The sequence below is a fragment of the Amborella trichopoda genome, chromosome 6 (genome assembly GCF_054954075.1).
Source record: "Amborella trichopoda isolate Santa Cruz 75 chromosome 6, AtrichopodaSantaCruz75HAP2 v2.0, whole genome shotgun sequence".
Lineage (NCBI taxonomy): Eukaryota > Viridiplantae > Streptophyta > Magnoliopsida > Amborellales > Amborellaceae > Amborella > Amborella trichopoda.
The window spans coordinates 34,760,641-34,779,056 of record NC_142341.1 but is presented as its reverse complement, the minus strand read 5'-3'; positions in this window follow the sequence as shown (position 1 = coordinate 34,779,056).

Below are 18,416 nucleotides of genomic sequence, written 5' to 3'. Positions count from 1 at the left end.
TCAACACATTTGAACCAGTTATTATTCATAGTAATTGTGTTTTGCAAGCACGGGAAAACTTGTGAAGCATGTTTCTCTCTCGACTTGAAGTGGATCGACCCGAAATTCGAGTATGTCATTCCTCTAACCGAAATCTATGATTTAGGGGATGGGATGCACTATGGAGACCCACTGATAAGAAGAAATTTTAGAGAGAAATTTGCCAACAAGCATGAAATTACAGGAAAATTAGGCAGCATATGTCGTCGTTCCGATGACTGTATCTCAAGATTTCAAACTCCGATGGCCTCAAGGCCAGGTTCCATTACAATCGTGACTCGAAAGGCTTCATTTTGAGTGCTTATTTGCTTGAGATGGAAGCTGGGAAGGCATCCTATTAAGGCTCGAAAGAAGACATGATTCTTTGGGGCCGGAATTCCATTTTTCGACGATCGTCCAAATTAAAAAATGATCATTCAGTACTCAAATCGGGGGATTTTCATTGCAAAACAATCACAATGACTTCTCCCTTGATTTGTGATAAAGTAAGTGACAAAATGCATGATGAAACGAGCAATATGGATGGTCAAAGTTATCAAGTTTATGAGTTTGGCCGAAATTTGACGACCATCATTTCTACAGTGTTGGATCTCTCGAAATATCGTCGCAAAGCATCGAAAAAGGCCCCAAGGCATGACTATGACAAGAAGCCCTTTTGGGGGAATGGTTTTATCATTTTCAAGATTCTACCAAAGGTAAAATGGTTATTATGCATAAAAATGAGATTGATTATTTTATTCATTTCAGTACCTTTTTTTAGAAATTTTGTTGTCTTTTGATCATCCACTCTTGTTTTGTGGAGATCATATGTAAGCACTTTATGTCATTTTGTAACCTTGGACCTGTTTGATAACTGGAAGGTAAATGTCCTCTAAAAATTGGAAGGTCTTCTTTGCTAGGAAGAAAGAAGTTATTTAAAGAAGTTCTGAGTGTATATGTTTGATAACTTGTTGGAATATTAAAGAAGTTCGAGGTACCAGTGTTTGACAACATGTTGGAATGTAAAGTCACGTTTATTTAAATATTTTTAAAATATTATATATTAAATATTATTTTAATATTAGACATAAAACAATATAATAGTACAAATCGTATTGTAAATATTTATTACGTACATAAAATATATTGTATTTTATATTATAGAATATAATATATTATATTAGATAAATATATATTACATATAATAATATAAAACAAATATTTGGTAATAATTTAAATATAAATATATGATATCCATAACATATTGTAATATATAATACAATGTATTATTTATTTATTTTATTATATAATATGTAAGATATAATAAAATATATAATATATATTATATAACATAGTATATTATATAAGATCATGTATTTTATATTTATTTTATTATATAATATTCATGTAATATAAAATATATATTAGATTTTATATAATAAAATATATATTATAACTATTGTTATAAAATAAAATATAAAATTATGTTTTAATATATCTAATATTTATATTATAAATATTGTAATATAATATATTTTATCATATATTACATAATAAAATAAATATAAAATACACTATATTATATGATATTATGTTATATTATATATATATATATATATATATATATATAAATATTGAGAAACCAAATTCTTATTTTAAGTTCCATCATTTTAGATGGAACTTTTTTTCTTAAGTACATGGGAATAAGGAAGTTCTAGAGGAACTTCTTTATTGTATAGGTTCCATGTAATGAGGATCCTTTTTCGTCCCCCTCACATCCTGTTAGCAACACGTCCTTAATTGGAGATATTATTGAAAAGTGGTGAGATCAAGTTTGTTCTTCTGTTGTTACCTTCATTCCCCAACTTAAGAGAGAGGAGAGATAATATTTTTACCATCTTGAGAGTTTGCCCTTGAACTTCCCACTTCCATACTTCAGATTCCAAACTTCCCATTCCTATACTCTCATCTCTCTCCCACATTTCTCCCTCTATCTCTCTCTTGTCTCTCTCTTTCTCCCTCAACCTCTCTCTTCCACGTTTCTCCCTCTATCTCTCTCTTGTCTCTCTCTTTCTCCCTCGACCTCTCTCTCCCTCATATCTCTCTCTTTCTTCATCAATCTCCTTCTCTCTCTCCCTTTCTATCTTTCTTTTTTCCTCTCTATTCCTCTCTCTCTTGTCTCTCTATTTCTCCCTCAACCTCTCTCCCTTATATTTATCTCATTCTCCTTCAATCTCCCCCTCTCTTTTTTTCTCTGCCTTTTCTTTTATTCTCTCACTCTCTCTCTTCTTACAATCTCTCACTCCTTTTTTTTTCCTCTCATTTATTTCTGGTTGCACTTCTCTTGGTCAAACTTCTATTATAAAAAGGCTCTTTTGATGTTCATCTCGTTTGGGCTGATTCCACGCTCTAGTTCCTTGAGAATCCTCCTTGGCTATCTAGGCTTTGGCCTTGTACCATTTTTGTCGCTTTTAGTCCAACCCCTTAAGGGAGGTGTTGCCGGAAGGCTGTCTAATCATTGAAAAGTGTACCCCTTTCTTTCTTATCACTTTCCCCTCCATCAATCTTTCTTCTTCTTCGTTTTATTATTATTATTGTTCTTTTTCTTCCTATTATTCTCCTTTTAATCTCTATGTTTCTTCTTCTTCTTCTTCTCTTGTATGCATCAATTCATTAGGGTGCTCTTTTGAGGTTCATTCTGTTTGGGTTTGTCTCACGGTCTAGTTCTTTAAGAATCTTCTGGGGTATTCAGACTTCGATTTGATGCTTTTTTGTGCTGCCGTTGATGCTTCCTAAAGGAGTTAGTGCCGAAAGACTGTCCGATTGCCCAATAACTCCTCTACTCCTCTCCCTCTTCTTCCCAATATTTTCTTCTTTTCAATCTTCTCTTCATCTTAATCTCGAATAAACAATAAATTTATTTTTATATTTCATAATAGAAAGTAATTTAGGTTTCTCCATGATGGCACCGCAAAGCAATTTTCTTTATTGGTAGCACAAATTTTTTGTTTTATGTTAACACGTATTGTAACACACTAATATTTTAATAATTAAAAATTTGATCATTACATGCACATTTAATGCACATCTTAAAAATAAAAAATAAAAACGACAATATTTTAATAATAAAAATTTATCATTACATTACATGCACTAATTGCAAACTTGATCTATCGATTTTTTATGCATTAAATTCAAAATTGATCTATAGATTTTTTATGCATTAAATGCAAAATTGATCTATAGATTTTTTTTAAACATATATTTCTATGAACCTGCACAACCATAATATTTAAATCCTCAATAAACAAAATATTTTAAATAACTTTATTATTTTTGTCTTAATATCTAATGAATAATAAATCTATTTTTATGTTTTATTATAAAAGAGTAATTCATGCATTTCTTTGATGTTACTTAACATTAATTTACTCTACAAACTTTTTGAGTTGTGTTAACACATATTACACATTGTGAGTAAAGGCATCCAATATTTTAATAATAAAAATTTAATCCTTACATGTACATTTAATGCACATTTAAAAAAATGAAAAGACAAATAAATGTGACTTTAAAGTGACGGCTTGGTTATAGCTTTGCATAATGGCATACTGGTACATTTTACATATGCTCAAGCCATTGTGCCACAAAAAGTTTTTATTAGCCACGCATTCCATGTGGCGCCAAATCGGAATGCAAGTACACAACAGACAATCATTTGATTTGGAAGCCACCAAAATCTTCATTCTACATACACACATATAAGGAAAGGTTTTTATAGAGCTGAGGGCTCTAAACAATCAAATTAGAGCCCACCTAAAGATTTTTACTAGAAAAGTGCATTTAAAGTTTTGAAAATAGTGCATCTTGTAACATATTTTTTGACAGTCAATTTTCAAATGTTCATAGCTCTAGTCAATCTATACTATTTTTTTGAATCTTAAAATTGTATAATTAAAAATGAAAATGTATTGTAAGGCTATTACAAAGATTTTCAATATTGAAACCACATTTCTCGAATCTATTTTAAGGTGGGCTCTAATTTGATTGTTTAGAACCTCAGCTCTTTGCAAATTGCACCCATATCCACACACACACACATATATATATATATATATATATATATATATATATATATATATATATATATATATATATATATATATATATATATATATATATATATGGAAAATACTGAGATAAACTTACTAGCTCATATGATCATATGAGCCCAATGACTCAGATTGAATCTGGGTCGATCTGATGATCATGACCTCATTTTGTATTTGAATTTTAATATCTTTTTTACGAATCCAAACAACTTGAACTTTTAGATTTCCGTTCTTCAAAAATAAGATAAACTAATAAAAATATTAAAAAAGTAATTTATAAGAAATAAATTGATCACAATACCTCTGAAAAGTTTAAATAGTATTTTGGTCAATTTATTTTTTATAAATTATTTTTTTAATACTTTTATTAGGTGCTCCTTGATGAGAAGACTGAATGTCTAAAATATTAAGTTATTTGGATTTGTAGAAAAAAATTAAAATTCAAACTCGAAGTGAAGCCGTGATCATCAGATCGGCCTTGATTCAATTTGTAGGAAATAAATTGATCAAAATACCCCTGAAAAGTTTTGAAGGTATTTTGGTCAATCTATTTTTTACGAATTATTTTTTTAATATTTTTATTAGGTGCGCCTTAATGAAAAGAATGAATGGCTAAAATATTAAGTTATTTGGATTTGTGATCGTCAGATCGGCCTTGATTCAATCTGGACCGTTAGTCTTATATATATATATATATATATATATATATATATATATATATATATATATATAAGAAAACTCTTCCCAATAGCTATAGGCGAAAATGGACAATGATTTCGCCTATCTTCATCACCATTCAAAATTCATCGTACAGTCACAGTTATCTAGTAGTGTTTCATTTTTCTTTTTTTTTTTCTACGAATCTAAATTACTTGAAATTTGGAACGTATGTACATCTTAGTAAGACACACCTAATAAAAATATGAAAAAAATAATTCATAAAATATAAATTAACCAAAATACCCCGAATTCACCTAATATAACTATAATTTTTGGAGGTATTTTTCAAGTAAAATGTACAAGTGGGCTCCTCATCTTTTTTATAACATTTTTTTTATATAAGTCCGTGGAGTGCATGTCTATTGTAAAATATAAAGGTTTTTGACAGCAAAGAGGTAACGATGAAGAGGGAGATAGGTTGATAAAAATAAAATAAAATTAGCACATCATGTGAAACGACACGAGTTTGAATTTTGGGAACATAAGGAAGCAAACCTCGCAATACTAAAAATCCTTGACATGGCTTGAAAATTTAGATTGATCGCTAATTATAAATTTAAAGTTTAAAAGATATGGTAGATCGAATAGATATATGAAGTATGAACACTTGAAAAACTAGAAAGTTGACCGTCTAAAAATACAAGATGCAGCATTTCCATTATTTGAAATACATTTTTTCTTATCTCTATACATCTTAAAGTCGAGAATATCATTTTGAGAATTTTTGGCATCAAAACAACGTTTAAAATAATTTTTGAGGTGTGCTTCAATTTGATTGCTTAAGGCACCGCCCTTATATAAACTTTTTCCGATGTTAATCTCTAACAACTGTCCACTTTATATAGTTATATGTGCATTTATCTTCTATAAATTTCGCGGTAAAAGATGATGTGGTATATATTTTCTGCCACTAAACAATAATGAAACTTTATGAAGAGACAAGAGATGAGTCAAGGTAGAACTTGTTGAGGACGGATGACGAATTGACGGTTACGTGGGCGTGAAGACTTGGCGTGGCTGCACATTAAATACCCAAAGGTTCATTCATGAGGTGCATTAATTATAATGTGTATTTTGATTTCATTAAAATATGTACTTTTGTCATAAAAAAAATTATGCATTAATTTTTCAAAAATTTTACTAGTAGAGGTTGTTTTGATTCTCAAATTAGTAGAGGTTGTTTTGATTCTCAAATACCTCCAAATTGATCATCTTAACATCCAAATTGATCATCTTGACATCCAGATGCATAGACAGCAGAAAAAAGTGAATTTCAAATGTTGGAATCAATGCATCTTGTAACGCATTTTTGGGCCGTTAATTTTCAAGATTTCATAAATCAGTTTGATGTACAATGTTTTCGAAGCTTTATATTTTATAATTAAACACAAAAATATAGTTTAAAGTTAAAATACGGTTTCTAATATTGAAACTATATTTTTCGACAATATTTGAACGTGGACTCTAATTTGATTGTTTAGAGCGTTGGATCTATATAAAATGCACCTTTTATGTTAATACCAACTTTTTTGAGTTTTATTTTTTCTAAATTACCCCTACTCCAGTTATTGAAAATCTAAATTAATGTTGGAACAACTTAAGACCTTCAAAGTGTGAGGCAGAGGGAATTTGGGGAAACTAAAAATTTTGAAAACAATTGGTATGAATATAAAATGAAATTTCTATTGGGTGTGTGTGGCCGTTAAATGCTTTATGAGTACTTGTGAATGAATTTTATGTAGTGGAACTTGAACTCAGTGGAAATGTGGTCATGTGCAGACCATACTAAGCAAACGATATTTGCTGATCTCGGATTGTACTTTATGAACTCGATCAGTCTTGTTTGGAATACCTCATGTTACCTGGGCATAGAAAACAAACCAATAGAGATGGGGACAAATCCTCATCTACGTACAATCACACAACATGCACATTGATAGCCGTTTTTGGGAAAACGATCCATCTTTTAGGATGAAGTGTGTGTATGTGCAAGGAAAACCCCTGTGCACCATCGAGCAATGAATTGCATCAGGTATAGGTAACTTTGATTTCATCTCCAGTGAAGAATTTGAAATTCATAGATTGAGACTACATCCCTTTGCCCATTGACTAGACTTTGGTGACCCACTAATGATTCTTTGGATGGACTGTGAATCATGGGCAGCACTAAGTTAGTTTGAGAAAGCAAGTATAGACCGTGTTCAATAGTTAAAGGTGGAATGCCCTAGTGTATATTTATTCCTAGATCACAAGGGTCATTTTCCCATCAAAATATTTAATTATATTGTTTAAAATTGTTATTTAAATTTTTCTAAATCTTTAGATATTTTATTTATCAATTTTTTATTTGTAAAATACAAAGATATTGATTTTATATTGATTTAATTATTCAAATATAATTTTATAAATTTTTAAAAATCACAATATTAATTTTAATATTTTAAATATTGCATAGGAGGCCCAATAGGCTTTATGGGCCCACAATGACAATTTGGTTGGGTTCCATTGTGTGCCTTCTAGGGTGGCACGGCCCACCCTAAGGAGTTTTTATTTTGTATAGCACAAGCTCTTGTCTTGAGAGATAAGTAAGTTGTATTTTAGAAAGACTAATCCTTAAGGAAATTTTGAAATAAATTTTGGTATGTATGAGAAGTAATATGCATAAAAAAAGAAAGGATTATATTATCATATATTTATTAGTATCTAAATTAATTGATGGAAAAATAGTTTAGAAAGTAGGAGATAATAGTTCTACCACATTCTATATGATCTTGATGGCCTATTTATGAAATAGATGGTTCATATCTCTCACCCCACAAGTCACTTAAGATCAATGATGTATATTCAATCTCACATGAAAAGGCAAGCCAAGAAAAACTCTACGAACCTTAAAACCCCTTGAAGCACTATAAAAAAAGGATGGACCCTGCCCATATTCTCTACACCATATCTCTTCCCATAGAAAAAGGAAAGGGCACGCCTCTAGCAAGAACTCTCTTTCCCTCTAGTTTGTAAAAAGAGGGGACGGGACACCCCATCTCTTATAACCTTTCTCTCTCTTCCTTTGCAAACAAAGGGGCACCCCCCACACTCTTGCTCTCATGGAGTTCTCTCATCTCTCCCATCTCTATTGGGACTAAGGTTTAGGGTGTAGTAAAAGAAACTCTATCTCTCTCAACTAGGTAATCAAGGGGGCTCATCTATATTTGAGTTTTATGATTGAAAAGGGTTCGTGTTCTATTAGTTTGGCTTGACTTAAACTTGTTTTCCCGATTGAGATTGAAGGTTGATCATCGATCCCACACCATCGGAAGGTGGTGACTTGGTGCGGGATGTAAGAAGCCGCGGTTGAGGTAATCTTCGGCACGTTCTTTTGTTTCTTGCTTATTTACTTCTTGTGATCTTTATTCTCATGCATAGGTTGTATCTCTTTCTTTGTTATTGAAAGCAATATTTTGAATGGGTTCAAGTTCTTGAGATCCTAATTATGTTTTTTTTTTAAGTTGTTTTATTATAAAAGGACCAATTGTAAGTAAGCCGTGAAGAAAAGAAAAAGAATTGAAAAACAAAATATATACTTCGGCTAGATTACACGAGTCTTCCTTCAACTTTTTTGGGAAATTTTTTAGATAAAGGCAATTTAGGGGAACATCGTTATAAATGTTTCTAAATTTTTGGCACTTAATGCAAAATGGTCCTTATGCACAACAACATATTCCTCTCCTATGCGATAACATAGCTTTCAAATTCATATATGGGATTTCCGAAATGATAAATATCGTAAGCTTGATTCCTCATTGTCTGAATTCATATATGGGCGTTCGGAAATGATAAATATCGTAAGCTTGATTCCTCATTGTATGATGAATTACATCCCTTTCTATCGAGAGGGCACTTGATGATTTCCATCTAATGAGGCCAAAACGCCTGTAATAAAGCAATATTATAAGAAAAAATTGTTTGATGCGGGCAGCACCGCATTTCTATATATGCACTCCGGAAAGTATAAAGCATCCATCTTTAAGATGGATGCAAGTAGGCGTTCCATCTAAAAAGAATGTAAATTAACGGTCCAAATGTCTTTTTACTAGAATTTTTATTTTTAGTTTTTAAAATGTATTTATTTATTCATATTCATGATTTTCATGTTAGAGATTATATGTTCTTAAAAATTAAGTCTTAAAATCCATCTGAAAAATAGATTTATTAAGAAGCCCGCATTTCTACATATGCGCGCTTGGCCGCATAGAAACCGGGTCCTATCATATACCCCCTACAACAGTGCAGATTTGATGACTTTTGAAAACTTAAAATAGTGGGCCAAAAAGTTCATAAAATAGACCATTGATAACGTTCAAATTTTATTTATTGTTGTCGTTATTGTTGTCGCTAATATTATTATTATTATTATTATTATTTTCAGATTCTTGATTTTAGGAAGCTACACTCATTGTGACAATTGTCCCCCACATGCACCAAAACCCTACCTCTTTGTGTAAGATGATGGTCATATTCAATGCATGTTAGGCCGTGTTGGCTGGATACTAATGAAAAACGTTCTATTTGATCGCAGCTCTCAATTGATAATGAAAGCAATAACATTGTACTTTGTACATACCTCCAATTCAGAGTCGCAAGAGCTACTTCCATCGGAACTAACTTCGTTAGTCGTTCCCGGTATTTTATTGTAATTTCTTTTTGGACTTAGCTAAATTTGTTTGACGTGACTTGAGTTAGAGAGTCCCAACCCGAGTAACTGTTTTTCGGGATTGTATAAAGTGAGACCACTTACTTGTAATACAATGAGGTTACAATTATTTATAATCATCCGATGTGAAATCTAATAGTTTAAATGTGTTACAACATTCGAGAAAATTTCTTTTTAACTTTGAGTTAGATTAGTAAAATAAATGCAGCCACCCAATTTCAAATCCAATGGTTAAGATTAATTTTGACCATCTTGGACTAAAGGTTAGTATTAATTTTAACATTAATATACACAATAGGTCTGCTACTCGCTTAAAAGTATACCCATCAAAAGCAGTATAAGGATCGAGCCAACCGGCAAATTGGCAAAGGTTTGGTCCACAGAAAATCAATACAATTGATGTTCGAACAGGTTAAACATATATATATATATATATATATATATATATATATATATATATATATATATATATATATATATATATATATATATGGCTGGAGTTGGCACACGGATGCATCTATTGGTATAGAGGTAAGGTGTAACTTCAAATTTTATCATGGTATATAATTTTGATGTAAAATGTTCTTAGGATTATCTCAAAATCTATTTTTATATCTAATTATAAAATTTTAAATTTTAAAAATAGTTAAAATCAAGTAGATCTATAAACATATGAAAATCTTGAAAATGCACGGTGTAGATAATATGTTGTTAAAATCAAGTAGATCTATAAACATATGAAAATCTTGAAAATGGACGGTGTAGATAATATGCTGTAAAATGCACTATTTCTGAGACTTAAAATCTTTTTCTTTTTTATAGTCATACATCTCAATGTCGAGACGATCAATCAAAGGGTTTTTCAACATTAAAACTACCTTTTCTAATGGATTTTTGAGAGGCATCCCTAGTTCTACATTATAAGGTTGCATCTTTATATAAACTTTTTCCTATATATATATATATATATATATATATATATATATATATATATATATAGTCTAAAAACATATAATGTAATTAAAAATCTTAATTTTGTTTAACTAATCCAACCTATCAAAACTAGCTGCTCCAACTTACCAAAATTGGTTTAAATAATGGTTGTAACCATGTTTTGACCATACCCAGCTTTTTTTTTTAATCATACTGGGTGAGACAGTTTGGAAGTTTGATCGGTTGGACTGGTGGTTTTGTCCAGTTTTGATAAATATATTACAAATATGCACAAAAACACACATTAATACGTTTAGAGAATTACGGGTATCTACGAACTTCAAACTGTCATCCACTGTTTCATGGAGGACACTAAATTTTACATGAATAAACCTAAGGGGAAAAAGTGCATCATGTTGCAAAATGTTCCACTTTCTCTCCACTGCGTTGCAGATATGACCAGTGCAACATGCGGCACTCAAAGGGTATTTTGAAACTGCCAAAAAGAATCGAGAAAGTAAATCAAGGATATTCCCCACAACTGATGAAAGAAAAAGACATGACAAAAAAAATGTATTATAATTTGGTGGGTGGGCAAACTCTTGAGTCCACTTTGGGTTTCAAAGGATTTGGAACCCAAATCACATCCCAAATCACTCTAATCCATTTCCATCTCAGATACATGAAGTTAGAGCTCCCAAAGCAGTGCTGACATGATTGTGCTCGAAGAACCAAAATAAATGGCACACAAAAAGAAAATGCATAGAATAGATCACTTTGCCTCAAACTGATGTTTGCAAAACCGGCCCCATTACGTGGACCTGCTGTTGGGTGACCCGGTTTTGGTTGACAAGCTGGGATTTAAAAAAAATTCAAAAAAATAAAATAAAAAATCCAAAAAATTAAGAAATTAATTTGTAATGCATTTTTTAAGTTTTATAATATTTTGACAAAGACTGGAAAGTGTTAAGGCCCACGCTCAACAGGGGAGGAATCATAAAAAAGAATCAAACTTGATACATAGCACTGCTAAACGTAATCGGCCCAACGCTCCAGCCCAAGCCCGAAACCCAGGCTAATATTCCTTCTTGAAATAAAACAAATTTGGCTTAAATTCCAAATGGATCCATGCATAAAGATATTACTCACTCTTAATAGCTTTCAGCATTTATTATTTTTGAGACAATATATTTTCAGGAATAACAGTTCCACGGAGTAATTTCTAATTTTTCTATCGTACCATATAATGTGCTAAAATCTTAAAGCATCTCTCGAAAGTCATCCAGTAATAATCAGTAGTTTAACCCAAAAAAGAAAAGAGACAATGTAATAGAATTAAAAAGGAAAAGAGCCCAACCAGAAGGTAATGCATATCAAGACATAAGGAAATCCGAGTGCTTGTCAATCCCATCCCCATTTTAACTTATTGCACAGTATCTGGAAATGTGGAATAAGTTAAAGGGCAAGCTTTCTATGCTTTTTCTACTGTATAGAAGTTCTATCCTCCTTTTTATCCAACCGTCCATTTTGAATGAAGGGTTAAGATTGCCCCAATCACAATGTCACGTCTCTACACTATTTTATTTATTTATTTATAAACTATATTCTATAATTTAATTAAAAAAAACTAAAAATAAAATACTTTGAGACGTCGGATCTAAGTTCAAACGGTGAGTGACTCTCTTGATCAAAATGGGACAGCTGGATGGTAAGGAGAGGATAGAACTTATATGCTATAAGGGAAGCATAGAAACCTTTCCCTAAGTTAAAATGGGAATAGGATTGAAAAGAACTTGGGTTTCCTAATGTTTTGAAATGCGGAACGGTAGATAATATTCCTTATCAAAAAATTTACGACTGTGATAACATGTCAATTGTTTACCTATAGCAAATGAAAATTTAATACTCAAAGTAGCGAAATAATTGTTTGAGTTACAATATTAATATTGATAAAGGAATATTTTTATATATAGTTGAAACCTTGAATTATAGAATTAAGGGAAACATCAAAAATGAAAACCATCTAATTGATCACGTCGTGATCTATGGATATGGGTAAAAAATTAAAAAAAGATTTCAAATGTTCATATCTCAGTTTTTTTTCGTATAGAAAAAATATGGGATTAGCCCACTAGCTCATATGAACATATGAGCCCAATGGTTTAAATTGAATTTGGGCTGATATGACGATCACGGATGTCTGGTAGTGTTTAAATTTTATATATTTTTAACAAATCCAAATTACTTGAAATTTTAGGTGTGCGTTCTTCTCATCAAGGCGCACCTAATAAAAATATAAACAAATTATTTGCAAAAAATAAAATGATCAAAATAACCCCTGAAATATTTTGGAGGTATTTTGGTCAATTTATTTCATGTAAAATATATTTTTGATTTTTTTCAAAGATTCACCTATTTTTGATAAACACACACCTAAAATTTCAAGTGATTTAGATTTATAAAAAATATATTAAAATTCAAACATTACCGTACATCTGTGATAATCAGATCAGCCCAGATTCAATCTGAACCGTTGGGCTCATATGAGCCAGTGGACTAATCCTAGATTATATATATATATATATATATATATATATATATATATATATATATATATATATATATATATATATATATATATATAAAGTGATATTAATACTCATCAATCCTATTAGGATTTGAGGTTTCAAAATTAGCTTGGATAAACTTATCAAGTTTTATATTTTGTGGGTGAAGATAAGTATCCTCGAATGAATCCCACAATTTTATTATGATTGTCCTTTTTAAATAAGGGAGATAATCTCATCCATTATTATTAGGAGTTATCATATATTCCCATCTCAGAATCCAATGGATTTCATATAGTGTTGTAAAATGCATACATATATTTATTTGATTTATTCATCTATTAGAGGCTTGAAAGAGCTCAAATGATTCTTTGGGGTTTTCTGGATAGATATTTGAAGTAGGTCCCCAGTACAACATCAATCTTTTAAACCAATGCAGAAATGCACTTATTTTAGTGAATAGTCGGAATTGTAAAATCCAACTATGGTTCATTTTAGGATTTTGAAATAGCAAGACTACATCTGACGCTTTAATGTAGTCATAATAATTACCTTTAGCACCCCTGAAAGACATTTATGTTTCAGAGGATCAAATCTCCATTCTTCATAAGTAATGATCTTTAAGATCTGAAATTTTGAATAGCCAATAATTTCGCTATTCCTATTATAATGGAAATCCTTATTGACTTTGTTTCAGTCAATATTCTTTCATAATATTTCGGGGTTTTATATCCTGTTTCAAGATGCATATTATCTATAAGATAAAGCTCAACTACTTGATTAGGCTCTTTTAGAGCATGTTTAGTTTCAATAACCATTATAGGTATTAACGCTTTTTCAATATAAGGTGTTCTAGGCTTTGTATTTGGGCTTTTAGCCTTTTCACTGGTCTCCTTATTATAAGGAGAAGATCTATTCTGATTGCTACTACTGGATGTATTAGCTTCTATTTTCTTTCGAGTTTCCCTGTAAGAACTCACGGGTTAAGAAGTCATGTGGGGAATTAGACTCTCTCTTCATATATTCTATTGTAAAATCGAATGAGGAAAGAATGACTTGCCATCTAGCAAAAATCTGTTTAGATGCTATGTTTTTAACATATTTTTCGAGAATATATTTAGCAGCTTTTCTGTCGACTCTTATAAAAAATTCTTGATTTAAAATATCAATTTCGATTTTTGTAACACAATTGACAATTGAAGGAATTTTTTTTTTAATGGTTGAGTAATTTTGTTGTGCTGGGTTCCAAATTCAAGAGGTATATCTTACTAATTTTTGTTTTTCAGTTGGTTGAAATCTTTTTTTTAAGATTCCACCATAACCGAGTTTAGAGGCATCTGTTTCAATATAATTCTAATCACACCAAACATTATTGAATATTCAAATCACTCCAAACAATATTCAAATCATACCATAACCATTCTATACTAGGTAGAATTTAAAAACAGGACAGGTAAGAATTAAATCAGGACAGATATATCATATACGCAATACATACTTATTATAAAACAAAATTATAAAACAAAGAATTATATTTCACATATACAAAAGCTTGTGAACAACTTTAACTGCTCTGGAATGTATTCTGGTACTTCCTTCCCGAAACAGTCACACATATGCTTTTAAACAAACACTCGTAAGACTCTCAAAGTTTACAGACTCATAATATATACTTAAAACACTCAAGCTAAAAGCCTCAGACTACTTTCGATACCTTGAAATGAGGCTTCCTTCTCCTTTTATAGGCGAAAGTTGAAATTCAAATTTTATTTTGGAGTTCGGAAAGAGATAAGGATGATAGCATCTCGAGGTGGCTAAAGGTAACAGTAATTCTTCGACACTACATTAACCTATCCTTGCTACAATAGTCTTCAATTATTTTGTCGACATTACAATAACGTGTCCTTGCTACAGTAACCTATGTCGGTGGAGAGTGTCGTCATGGCTTACGTCATCCTCTTTGGGCCTCCGTGTCTTGGGTTGTTATGGAGTCGTGCCGGCCCATTGTACTTGTTTACCGTCTAATAGGTGTAAGGACTCCATAAGAGTCACCTTCATTTTCTGCCGCATGGTCTTCTTCCTCGTCTATTGAGGAGGTTAAGGACATATCATCTGACTTTTCTTCATTTAGAGCAAATAATAATTATCTTTTAATTTCTTTTTTTGATAAACTCAGATTATACTCTTTCAAGAGCTTAAAATACTCATCAATCCTCTTATGATTTGGGGTTTCAAAATTAGCTTGTATAAGCTTTTCAAGATTTATATTAGTCGGAATTGTAAAAACCAATTATGGGTCCATTGAGGATTTTGAAATAACAAGACTACATCCCAAGCTTTAATGTAGTCATAATAATTATAAACCCTGACCTTTAGGACCCTTGAAAGATATTTATGTTTCAGATGATCAAATCCCCATTCTTCATAAGTAATGATCTTTAAGATTTGAAATTTTGAATAGCCAATAATTTTGCAATTCCTATTGTAATGGAAAATCCTTATTGACTCTGTTTCAGTCAATATTCTTTCATAATATTCTCAGGTTTTATATCTTATTTCAGGATGCATATTATCTATAAGATAAAGCTCAGCTACTTGATTAGGCTCTTTAGATCATGCTTAGTTTTAATAACCATTATAGGTATTAACGCTTTTTCAATATAAGGTGTGCTAGGCTTTGTATTTGGGCTTTTAGCCTTTTCACTGGTCTCCTTATTATAAGGAGAAGATCAATTCTGATTGCTACTACTGGATGTATTAGCTTCTATTTTCTTTCGAGTTTCCCTGTAAGAACTCACGGGTTAAGAAGTCATGTAGGGAATTAGACTCTCTCTTCATATATTCTATTGTAAAATCGAATGAGGAAAGAATGACTTGCCATCTAGCAAAAATCTGTTTAGATGCTATGTTTTTAACATCCTTTTCTATAATATCTTTAGCAGCTTTGCTGTCAACTCTTATAAAAAATTCTTGATTTAAAATATCACTTTCGAATTTTGTAATACATTTGATAATTGAAAGAATTTCTTTTTTAATGGTTGAGTAATTTTGTTGTGTTGGGTTCCAAATTCTAGAGGTATATCTTATTAATTTTTCTTTTTCAGTTGGTTGAAATCTTTGTTTTAAGATTCCACTATAACAGAGTTCAAAGGCATCTGTTTCAATATAATTCTAATCACACCAAACATTATTGAATATTCAAATTACTCCAAACAATATTCAAATCACACCATAACCATTCTATACTAGGTAAAATTTACAAACAGGACAGGTAAGAAATAAAGCATGACAGATATATCATATACGCAGTACAAACTTTATTATAAGGCAAAATTATAAAACAAAGACTTACATTTCACAAATACAGAAGCTTGTGAATAAGTTTAACTGCTCTGGAAGGTATTCTGATACTTCCTTCTATAAACAGTCAGACATATGCTTTTAAACAAACACTCTTAAGACTCAAAGTTTACAAACTCAGAACATATACTTAAAACACTCAAGCTAAAACCCTCAGATTGCATTCGATACCTTGAAATGAGGCTTCCTTCTCCTTTTATAGGAAAAAGTTGGACTTCAAATTTTATTTTGGAGTCCGGAAAGAGATAAGGATGACAACATCTCCAGGTGCCTAAAGGTAACAATAATTCTTGGATTATTGTCAGACACTACAGTAACCTGTCCTTGCTACAGTATTCTTCAATTATTGTGCCGACATTACAGTAACATGTCCTTGCTACAGTAGCCTATGTCAGTGGAGAGTGTCGTCATGGCTTACGTCATCCTTTTTGGGCCTTTTTGTCCTGGATTGTCATGGAGTCGGGCCGGCCCATTGTACTTGTTTACCGTCCAATAGGTGTAAGGACTCCATAAGAGTCATCTTCATTTCTTCCGTATGGTCTTCTTCCTTGTCTTTTGAGGAGGTTAAGGACATATCATCTGGCTCTTCTTCATTTAGAGCAAATAATAATTGTCTTTTAATTTATTTATTTGATAAACGCGGATTATGCTATTTTAATCCGTCAATCCTATTAGGATTTGGGGTTTCAAAATTAGCTTGTATAAGCTTTTCAAGTTTTATATTAGTCAGAATTGTAAAAACCAACTATGGGTCCTTTGAGGATTTTGAAATAACAAGATTACATCCCGAGCTTTAATGTAGTCATAATAATTATAAGCCCTGACCTTTAAGGCTCCTGAAAGATATTTATGTTTCAGATGATCAAATTCCCATTCTTCATAAGTAATGATCTTTAAGATCTGAAATTTTGAATAGCCAATAATTTTGCTATTCCTGTTATAATAGAAAATCCTTATTGACTCTGTTTCAGTCAATATTCTTTCATAATATTCTCGGGTTTTATATCCTGTTTCAGGATGAATATTATCTATAAGATAAAGATCAGCTATTTGATTAGGCTCTATTAAAGCATGCTTATGTTCAATAACCATTCTTGATATTAACGCATTTTCAATATAAGGTGTTCTAGGCTTCGTATTTAGGCTTTTAACCTTTTCACCGGTCTCCTTATTATAAGGAGAAGATCTATTTTGATTGCTACTACTGGATGTATTAGCTTCTATTTTCCTTCGAGTGTCCTGGTAATAACTCACGGGTTAAGAAGTTAGGCAGGGAATTAGACTCCCCCTTTATATATTCTATTGTAAAAACGAAGGAGGAAAGAATGACTTGCCATCTAGCGAAAATATGTTTTGATGCTATGTTTTTAACAACTTTTTCTAGAATATCTTTAGCTGCTTTGCTGTCGACTCTTATAAAAAATTCTTGATTTAAAATATCACTTTCGAATTTTGTAACACATTTGACAATTGAAAGAATTTTTCTTTTTCAGTTGGTTGAAACCTTTGTTTTAAGATTCCACCATAACCGAGTTCAAAGGCATCTATTTCAATAATTTTGAAAGCTTTTGGATTAGAAATAACTGGACAAGGGAGTTATTTAGCTTTTGCGTTAATCTTATTTACTAAATAGTTGGCAATTAGAATTATTGCTTAATTCCTCATCAGTAGAGGAATCAGATTCATCAATAATATTAATAGATTCTTCAGAAAGAGAACCTGAGTCGTCATCAGAGGTTAAAAGTACCTGGCAGAGTTGTCTTTTAAGGCCCTCATCAATATTTTCTACAGATGATAAGTTTTCTTTTATACCTGGAAGATTTTTCTTTATTACCTTCATCAGTACTAGATTTTTTCTGTTTTAGGAAATTTTTTTATGATCTTTTAGATTTTTTATTGTATGAATTAAAAGATCTTCCCTTATCAACTTGAGATTTGTGGGGTTTTGTCTTTATGAATTCAAAAGCAAATTGTTCTCAGAAATCACCTAATTCTTTT